Raw genomic sequence first — 11,091 nt, 5'->3', positions numbered from 1 at the left:
TATTTACTATCTCACCCTTTTTGTAAGCTTACAGAAACTGACATTAAATCCATAGGTTCTGTTTCCAAAAAGTGGGAAACAGGTCCATAAGCCAAGCAATTACCAGCCTCTTTCAACATCATTTCCATGAACTCATTTGCAGAATTTATGCTTTAGGTCTAGGCACCTTTAGGATCTGCTGTATAGACATCTTTAATCCTGAAGAGTAGGTAGACGGGGGCACATGGCAATACAGGAAAGGTTCCACAAAATCTGAAAGTAGCTGCCCCTTTGTCACTTTGGGATTTCCACAGTGGTGTCACAGCAGCAAGGAAAGGTGTTATAATAGTGGTCATCCCTGTGACAGTGAAGGGCAGGATTACTAGCCCTCTACATAATGGGTAGAGAATTCAGAGAAGTAACTCAATGTTTCTCTGTAATAATGTCTCTGAGGCCTCAGTAGTGAAGGTGTGGACATCTGTTCCAAGAAAACAGCTTAGATTACAGCTGAAGTAATGGCCAAGAATTAGAAAGTTCTAGAAAGGATGTGGAAGAGAGAAACAAAAAATTGTGATCATGAGCACAAACAGCAATGGGACCAGCNGTGTGTGTGTGTGTGTGTGTGTGTGTGTGTATATATATATATATATATATATAAAATCCGGCAAGTGGAGTTTGTCTCTGCCTTCTGATCATCTTGTAACCCATCTCCCTCTGCCACATTCTTCTGCAATGCTCTTTTGCCTCACCTGGATACCTGAAGAATGAGCCGGGTGCCCATGGACTGAGACCTCTGAAATCATGAGCCACCAAATAAACTTTTAGTTGCAGCTTCAAAAAAGCTGACTAAAACAGAAATAATTTAGTTTTCTTAAGATGACTCTTAAGGAAAGCATGAAATATTAGTGTTAGATGAAAAACCCCAGTTGCCTAAGTTAAGTTGACTTAATTTAATACTTTTCAGTGGACTAAATGAATTCACAAATGTTAACACGATATGAAAAGACAAAACCTTTAAAACTATCTTAAGTAACTCAGATCAAAAGTGTTAAAAGTGTTAATTTGTACCAAATCAAAAGACTCAAAAAGCTTTTAAAGAAATAATTGTTAAAACAATTTATAATCATCATTTGATTGAGTTCTACAGTTAATATATTCATATTCCTTGTAGGTAGTCTCTACATATCTATAAAGTGTTAAATATGAATGAGTTAAAAGATAATATCTTTATCTTGGTATGCAATAATTCACTCAAACACTTCCTGTGCCATCCTGGATCTAGCTTGCTTTTCACTTCCTACTTTTATAAGAAAGAAAGAGTGAAATGAAAAGTCATGCCACCAAGTAACTATGAAGTGTTGACATCTGTGTTAAAAAATTATGTGAGTGAGCATGTTCTACTTTTGAGGCAAAGCACTGTCTTAGATAACTTTATTAATCTGCATTGGTCTAATTTTTTGCAATATATATATATATATATATATATATATATATATATATATAATGTGTGTGTGTGATATTCATTATTGTAACAAAATATTTGAGAGTGATTTGGGAGACTGATGCAGTAGAATCACAAGTTCAAGGCCAGCCTGTACAACATAATGATGCTCTGTCTCAAAATAAAAAAGACTGGCAATATAGCTCAGTGGTAAAGCAGCCCTGGATTTATTCCCCAGTGCAAAAAAAAATTGATTATTAAAATGCAAACAGTTAAAACTGGTATCAGAAGCCAGCAAAATAAGAGTAGATTGCCTTGAGGCAAATAGAGTTGGTACTAATGACATGTGCGCTAGCTTACTCTGAACAGAGAAGAGCAAAGAAGAAGGTTGGTCAAAAGCTCAACAAAGAGCTTAGATGTGGAGGAAAACAAGATACAAGAAACAGGAGTGACGCCCAAGCAATAGCCAGATGAGTAGCTATGGACTGAGAGGAAGCAGCAGCCCAAGGAGCTGAAGAAAGTTATCTTGGCAATATCAACCTGGATGGGCAACTTCCAGAGGATATTTTAAGATCACTACATTTTTTTTGGCCTAGAATGGTTCTTTTGAATACAGATTGTTGCTTCCTGCTTTTCTCTAACTGCTCCTTTAAAAAACAAACAAAAAACCCCCAAAACTTCATTAAATTTAATTTTTTCAATACTATTTTAAAATGATTTTGACTCAGTAATTTTAAATATAAAATTAGTGGTAGAGAGTTTGCCTAGTGTGTGAGAGGCCCTTGGTTCAGACTCTAGTATGGGGGGAAAATGTGAGGTTGCAAACAAGAGAAATGAATGGATTAGTATAATATGATTTGGGGGGAGAGGTACATATATACCTTGTATAATCATCAAAACAAGTCAATTGGTATATCCATCACCTAATTTCTTAGCTCTTTTAAAATATGCAATAATTGTAGCTCTATTAAAATATGCAATAATTACAGTCATTCTGCAATGTGACAGACACAAGAATTTATCAATCTGATTTAATGTGCCCCAGAACTAACCTCTTTCCATCCCATCCTCCATTCTACTGTTCCCAGCCTCTGGTAACCCCTATTCCACTCTTTACACTATGAGATCAACTTAAGTTTTTTCATACAAGCCAGAGCATATAGTATTTGTCTTTCTGTGCCTGAGTTATTTCATTTAATATAACATCCCCCAAATATAATCATGTTACCCCAAATAACAGAATTGCATTGTTTTTATGAAAAATAATTTATGTATGACTAATATTTATTACATATAAATACCACATTTTTTAAAACCCACTAATCCATTGATACACATTTCAGCTGATTTCATTTGTCTTGGATATTGTGAGTAGTACTGCAAATAAACATGGGAATGTGAATGTCTCTTTTACATTCTGATTCCATTTCCTTGGCTGTTATACCTCTTCTGGGGTAGTTGGATCACATGATAGTTATAGTTTAACTTTTTTATTTCCAGAAATAGGAAATAAATAACTGAATCACATCTTTCACAAGATTATAAATTAGTCATCTTTTTAGTTTTAGCTAATAGACTGGGCAATAAGTAGGATTTATAAACATCTTAATTTGCTTAATTTATTTACTTTTCTTCACTGCTAATTAAGAAGCATTTTTTTTCTTTTTCATCTGCATTTTATTTTCTCTTCTATGAAATATGTCATTTTATTTTTTTTCTAATTGATATGTGATTTATATTTGAATGTCAATTCATTTTCAGTTTCATGAGTAACAGGTATTTAAGTTTGTGTCTTTCTTTTTTGTTGAGATTTTCAATAAATGAAATTTCTTATTTCTGGTCTAACTAATCAATCTTTTATGTTTGGAGCTTATTGTAATGTTAAAGTAATTGTTCCCTACTTTAAGATTATACATGTATATTTCTGCTTATTTACTCTAGAGCTTTTTACATAAGTTTTGATTTACAGATTCAAATTTCTAATAAGGATTACAATGCACATCTTGCACACACACACACACACACACACACACCCCAGGGATTGAACCCAGGGATGCTTAACCACTAGGCCACATCCCCAGCCCTTTTTTATATTTAGAGACAGGGTCTCACTAAGTTGCTGAGTCTGGCCTTGAATTTGCTATCCTTCTGCCTCAGCCTCCCAAGCCACTGGGATTACAGGTGTGCACCACCATACCAGGCTCAACTATATTTCAAATATATTTTTGTTAAATATTAACTAGCAATTATAACAAGAGCATTTATTACTAATCCATCCATTTCTCTTGTTTGCAACCTCACATTTTTCCCCCACACTAGAGATTGAACCAAGGGCCTCTCACATACTAGGCAAACTCTCTACCACTAAGCTATATCCCTAGCACATTTTATGTTGAGACAGTATCTCATAAAGTTTCCCAGGCTGGCCTTGAACGTGTGGTCCTCATGCTTTAGCTTCTCAAATAGCTGGAATTACATACAGTCTGTGCCATGGTACCAGCCTTCACTTCTTTCTTATGTGAAATCTCATATAAGCATAGGTCTGCTACTGTTCTCATTTTCTAAATTAGTTAATGACAGATTGATGTGGCATAAATATTAGTGAACCTGAAGACATACAAATCATCAAAAAAGAAATGTATAGAATTAATATTGTTAAAGTGGCCATACTATCAAAAACAATACACAGATTTAATGTAATCGCCATAAAAATACCAGTGACATTCTTCACAAAACTAGAAAAAAAAAAGTCCTAAAATTTATTTGGATGAATAGAAGGCCCAGAATAGCTAAGGCAAAAAAGCAATTCTGGAGACATTACAATATCTAACTTCAAGTTAAACTACAGGGCTATAGTAACAAAAACTGCAAGGTACTACATAAAAACAGACACATAGACCAATGGTAAAGAATAGACGACATGGAGACAAATCCACACAAATATTCCCTAACAAAGCAGCTAAAAACAGAAAAGACAAACTTTTAAACAAATGATGCTGGTTATGGGTGTGTAGAAGAATGACACTTACACCCTGCAGAAAAATCAACTCAAAATGGATCAAGACCTAAGAATTAGGTCATAAACTATGCAACTCCTAGAAGAAAACATAGGGTTAACACTCTAGCATAGAGACACTGGCAATCATTTTCTCAATAGGACCTCTTAAGCTCAGGTAATAATACCAAGTGTTAATATACAGGATGACAGCAAACTAAAAAACATCTGCACAGAAAGGAAACAATTAAGAATGTGGAGAGAGAATCTACAGAACTGGAGAAAGACTTTGGTAGCTACTCTTGTGATCAAGGATTGATATCTATAATATATAAAGAACTCAAAAAACTTAACACCAAAAAAAAAAAACAACAATTAATAAATGGGCAAATAGAGCTGGGGCTGTAGCTCAGTGGCAAAGCACTTGCCTAGCATGTGTGAGGCACTGGGTTTGATCCTTACCACCACATAAAAATAAAATAAAATAAAGGCATGCTGTCCATCTACAACTACAAAAAAAATTAAAAACTTATATGGGCAAGTGGATTAAACAGATACTTCTCAAAATAAGAAATACAAATGGCCAAAAAAATATTTTTTAAAAAGTTCAATATCATTAGCAATTAGGGAAATGCAAATCACAACTACACTGAGATTTCAGCTCACACAAGTCAGAATGGCAGTCATCAAAAATATGAACCATAATAAATGCTGGAGAGGATGTGGAGAAAAAGGAACACTTTTACACTGTTAGTGGGACTGTAAATTAGAACAACCACTATGGAAATTAGTGCAAAAGTGTCACAAGCCGTCTGTGGGCTGTGTGGACTATGTTGTCCATAGTAGCCGAATGAGGGGTTAAGTCTGGCATTGGGAACCTCCTGTGACACCCCCTGGATCACCTGATGCAGGTGAACTTCCCCCTCAAGCTCTGCCAGAGGTCCCATACAGCACCTGAGATGGGTATGACCTGCCAAGATGTCAATCAACCTGCTGACTGAAAAACAACTCAAGACTCTGCCCTTGAAACCTTATCCCTACCTTTGATGTCTTTCCATATAAATAAAGCAAGAGTAGGCTGCCTTTGGCCTTTTTCAGTGTGGAAACTTGATCCCTAAGATTGGCTAACCCACCTGGCCCTTCTTTCTAAAAATATTTTGGGTTCTGTAGTTCTTTCACATTTCTGTTTTTCTTAGCTTTCATTTTGCAGCCAGCCCATTCCACAGAGAGGAACCCCATTTCAATTGCCTAAGTGGGACACGGGCGAGACAGAAGTTCCTCAAAAGTTTAGGAATGGAACCATCATAGGGACTCAGTTATACCACTCCTTGGTATTTCTCCTAAAGAATTCAAAACATCATACTATAGTGATATATGCAGACCCATGTTTACAGCAGCACAATTCACAATAGCCCCTGGAACCAGTCTAGGTGTCTGTCAACAGGTGATCGAATAAGAAAATGTGGTATATCTACACAATGGAGTTTTATACAGCCTTGAAGAAGAATGAAATTATGTCATGTGCAGGAAAACGAGTGGATAATTGTAAAGAAAGTTTTCTTTCATAAGTGGAAACTAAAGGGAAAAGAAGGGAAAAAAAGGTGGGGAGATTTCATGAAAATCACAGAGATCAGTAGAATAGAGGAAAGGGATCAGGGGAGGGAGGAGAGAAAGGAAAGAGGAAATACTGGGGAATTATATTGGCCAAATTATACTTTTATATTGTGTGTATGTAAAAATATGTGATGACAAATATCATCATTATGTACGACTATAATGTACCAATTTAAAAAAAAAGTGAAGACTGAAGTGTTGATGCAGGCCTGTGATCCCAGTAACTCCAGAGGCTGAGGCATGAGAATGGCATGTTTGAGGCCAGTCTCAGCAACTTGGCAAGACCCTGTCTCAAAATAAAGAGAAAAAAAAAAACTTGGTATGTAGCTTAGTGGTAAAGTACCCATTTTTTTTATACCCAATATGTGTGTGTGTATCTCTCTCTCTCTCTCTCATATATATATATTGAACCAAGGGCCTCTCACATATTAGGCAAACTCTCTACCACTAAGCTATATCACTAGCATATTTTATGTTGAGACAGTATCTCATAAAGTTTCCCAGGCTGGCCTTGAACGTGTGGTCCTCATGCTTTAGCTTCTCAAATAGCTGGAATTACATACAGTCTGTGCCATGGTACCAGCCTTCACTTCTTTCTTATGTGAAATATATATATAAATGTATTACATTATATATATAAATGTATTACATTATATATACAAATGTATTACATTATATATATAAATGTATTATATATATATAAATGTATTATATTATATATATAAATGTATTATATTATATATATAAATGTATTATATTATATATATATAAATGTATTATATTATATATATATAAATGTTTTATATATATATATATATATATATACACACACACACACACAGAGAGAGAGAGAGAGAGGGAAAAGATAAAAAATAATAATAAGTCATCAGCAAGCCATGGGTTAACTTTATTTTTTTTTTTTTATTTTTTTTTTCCATGGGTTAACTTTAAGACACAAAGTACAATGTAACTGGAGTTCCTAAATGAATGGGGTGGAAAACAAACATATTTTTATGGCCTTGAATTATGTTGCTTTTTTCTTTTTTTTTCTTTGTAGTCTAGCTTCAAAGAGTAATGCAAAACATACTTTGTGCTCCTGAGGGAATTGTTCAAAAAGCAAAGTGGCAAAACGGAGAACAGTGGGCTCTTAATGTGAACTCTGGGGAGAGCTAACCAAATTATAATTGTTACATGTTAACATTGGCAGCAAGAAGAAAGCAGATATGCATCAGTCCTCAGTAAGATCATAGAACTTGATGTTCCAGGGCAGGAGGCTTGGCAGAGCTGGCAAGGAGCAGCAGTCAGGATGTCTTAGTCGGCCTCATGAATTAGCTCCACCTCATGTAGGCACTCATAGAAGGCCTTTGTTTGTTTGTTTGTTTTTTAGATTTTACATCTCAGTATTCCACAGAGGCTGGGTGAAACTGGGGTGGAGTTGGGTACTGCTTACTGATGTGGTAATAATGGAAGAAAATGGAGACAACAATCCGGCATCAAGCCTTGGCTCTGCCGTTAGTAGGTTTTATAACCTTGGACAAGTCAGTTCATTTCTCTTTGCTCATTTCCTTTCACTAGCAAATCATAGTAAAATGAAATGATTGTTATCATGACACCTCATTAACTAAATAATACTGGAAGGGCTCAGGAAATGTCTCTTGGAGGAAGTGATTTGTAAACTAAGAGTTGAAGAGTAAGTAAAACTTAACCAGATGAATGGGCTAAATCTTAGTGAGGAGATGAAAGATGTTTCAGTTAAAGGAAATAGAATGGGTAAAGTCCTGATCCAGAACAGAAAATGGTCATTTCAGGGAAGAAAAGAGTGATTTGATGTAACTAGAGCATTGAATTTCATAGCTAAGTAATTAGGAATCTTAAATTATTAGCAGCAAAATAACTTGCTGAAGGTTACCTGGCTATCAAGGACCTGGCTCATGATTGCACTAGCATTTTAACTGTTAATTATATATAGTCTTTCTATTGAACCATGCAAACAAGAGGAGATCATTGCTTTGGATGTTACAGGTATATAAAAAGAAACTACAAAAATGAGGAAGTGAAACTAAGTAAACAAATCAGTGGACAAACTATGACCATTTGTTTCTACCATATTCCTCCAGAAATACAAAAACCATCTCAAAACAGAGTTTGTGATCAATACAAAACTTTGATGCTTAGTTTTGTATTGTAAACTTACATTTCACTAAACAGAAAATGAACCTGAGCTGGGTGCGATGGTGCACACCTATAATCATAGCGCTCCGTAGGCTAAGGCAGGAGGACTACAAGTTTAATGACAGCTTCAGCAACTTTGTTAAGTCCTAAGCAACTTAATGAGACTCTGTCTCAAAATAAAAAAAAAAAAAATTAAAATGGCTGGGGATGTGGCCAGGTGTCCTTGGGTTCAATTCCTGGTACCTAAAAAAAAGAAGAAAAATGAACCTGAAAAGCCATGCAAATCACATTTTTTTTAAGTATAAGACAGATCAATTCATTTTTTATAATGAGCCAATTACATTTTTGTGAGATGGGATGAATTGATTTGTCCACGCTCTTGTGTAAGACACTGACCAATAGGAGATTACATTAATTTATTATAAGATCTTCATTACGTCCTCTGCATTCTGATGTCTTACTTGGAGATGTCAAGGTATGCAATTCTTTTAATTTGCCCTGCATGTAATTTGTTGGGATTCCTGAATATGAGGCTTGTTATCTCCAGTGACCATGGAATTACATCATTCAGATCTTCCTCTAACACAGCCTACTATACAAGCTCAGTTGATGGTCCACAGTGTCAGGGCAGCTGGTTTAATAGTACACCCTTAATTGGCAGTGTTTTCTGTCTACTTCTCTGCTAACCTTCCCTTTCCTCCTCAAGCACATACTTGCACTTCAATCCTTGTCTCAAGGTCTATTCTTATTATCCATTTTCTACCCAATGATTGGCCGACTGTGTTTGGAGTTGACACCATGTTGGAGATAAAGGATATCCTCTAAAGAAGAAAAAAATAATAATTTTTTAAAAAAATTTTTCTTAGCTAATATGTCTGTTTGATCTGTGTAAGAACTAGGTGCTGATCTTCACGTAACAACTCATCACTGGGATATTTAGGGAAGATAATTACAACATAGATCACTTTGAATATCCTGTCACATGACATGAAAAGTATAGTTCCATTCATTCAAATCTAGAACAGAAATTTTGCTTAAATAATAGTCTACTTAAGAAAAAAAATACTAACATCAAGATACTTTGGCATTTTCAAGGGACAAAAATCACAGGAATTTAGTTTAATCATCTTAATTGGCTCTATTTTCAATGCCAGATTAGGCAACATCTCATTCCATGAAACAGAATAGGGCTCTGAACAAAAGATTTGGATTTTATAGACAGAGAAGGGCTTGAAGAAAACAGAACAAAACAAAAAGGCAATTGGCCATTTCAAAATTACTTTCTTTATAAGGTGGGGACAGGGAGACAGAACAATAGGAAAATAACTGATTAATTAACATTAGGTTATTTCAGGTTACTTATTTCATGTGAGGATTAAAATAGAAGAAATTTCATTATCATGCCAATTAAAACTGGTCTTTTCAGGAGATTTGTCTGTTCCCTCTCTACTGTGGTATAGTTAAACAGCCCCCAAAGAATCCATGTGTTAAAGACTTGGTCCCCAGTCTGTGACACTGTTGGAAGATGGTAGAAATTTTCAGAGGTGGGCCAAATGGGAGGGTTTAGAACATTGGTGTGGGGGTCGTGCCCTTGAAGGGATCCTGAGACTCTGGTCTCTTCCCCTCCTTTCTTCACACCTGGTCATAAGGTTAATGAGCTGCCTCTGCCACATGTTCCTATCACAACATACTTTCCTGCTACCAGCACAGAGAAATGGGGCCCATAGGTCATAGAATAAAATCTCAAAACTGTGAGCCAAAATACACTTTTCTTCTTTATAGCTGGTTTACCTCAGGTTGTTGTTACAGTAATGGAAAGCCGATTAACACACTCTAATCCTGATTTCTCCAAAGATCAAACAAACAGCTTAGTTTCAGCTTAGTGACCTGACACTTCAGTGTGAATAAATCCACTTTCACTCTGAGCATGAACTGTGCAGGAGCTTACTCTAAAACAATAGCCTCTTGTAATTTTTATTTAATGTCATGTACCATACTTCTCTTTAATCTTTTAGATAATGATCATTACTCATACATCCTCAAGAGCCAAAGAAAACTAACTTTTCTGTCAATGTGACTCTAAAAAGGAAAACACTTGGAAATTGTTTTAAAATGGTAATACTATCTGTTAAAAAAGGGTTCATTCAAAATTCCAACACATTTTAATAGTATGTATTTTTAACAACTATATAATATATGTATTTCAAAATAAATTTGTTTCAGATATTATTCTACTATATATTTAGGATATAATTTTCTAAATGCATTAATCATATTTTCTGCCATTGACTATGAATAATGTCAGTTATAATCTACAATAGGAACTTTTTAGCAGTAAACTGATCAGAACCCCTTTCTTACTATGTATAAGGTTCTGTGTTAGGTTAGGTAATCTACACAATATCTCCCAAGTTGCTACCATAGAATACATACCATATATTTTTTAGCATTATATCTCTGACAGCCCTTTTGGTCAGTTGTTTGTTTTGCTTTTAGAATCTGATTTCATTTGTTATTGGGAAAAAACAACCTTCATTTTCCAGATTGAAATTAAAGTGTTCTGTGTTTTATTTTTCTGAGTTTCCATTTAAGTTAATTCTGAACCTTCAACTGCTCTTCACAGAGCACAGGGCTCTACTTAGATCTTCAGGATTTCCCAGAAGTCTATTAGGTGTGAGCTTGGCCATCTTTAAATTAGGAGTGAAAAATCCCAGGATTTAAAAATAATGTAATTTAATATTAATTTTTATGACTTAAAGAGAAAACTCAAGAAAGTATTCACAGCAGATAGCTTCCTTCACCTCACAAAGGCAATAGAACACCTATAATAAATATTACACTTAGTGATGAGATGCTTAGAAGGTTTTATTTAGAACAAAACAAGAGAGCC

Source organism: Marmota marmota, unplaced genomic scaffold (genome assembly GCF_001458135.2).
Source record: "Marmota marmota marmota unplaced genomic scaffold, marMar, whole genome shotgun sequence".
Lineage (NCBI taxonomy): Eukaryota > Metazoa > Chordata > Mammalia > Rodentia > Sciuridae > Marmota > Marmota marmota.
Note: the sequence above shows the minus strand (reverse complement) of the source record.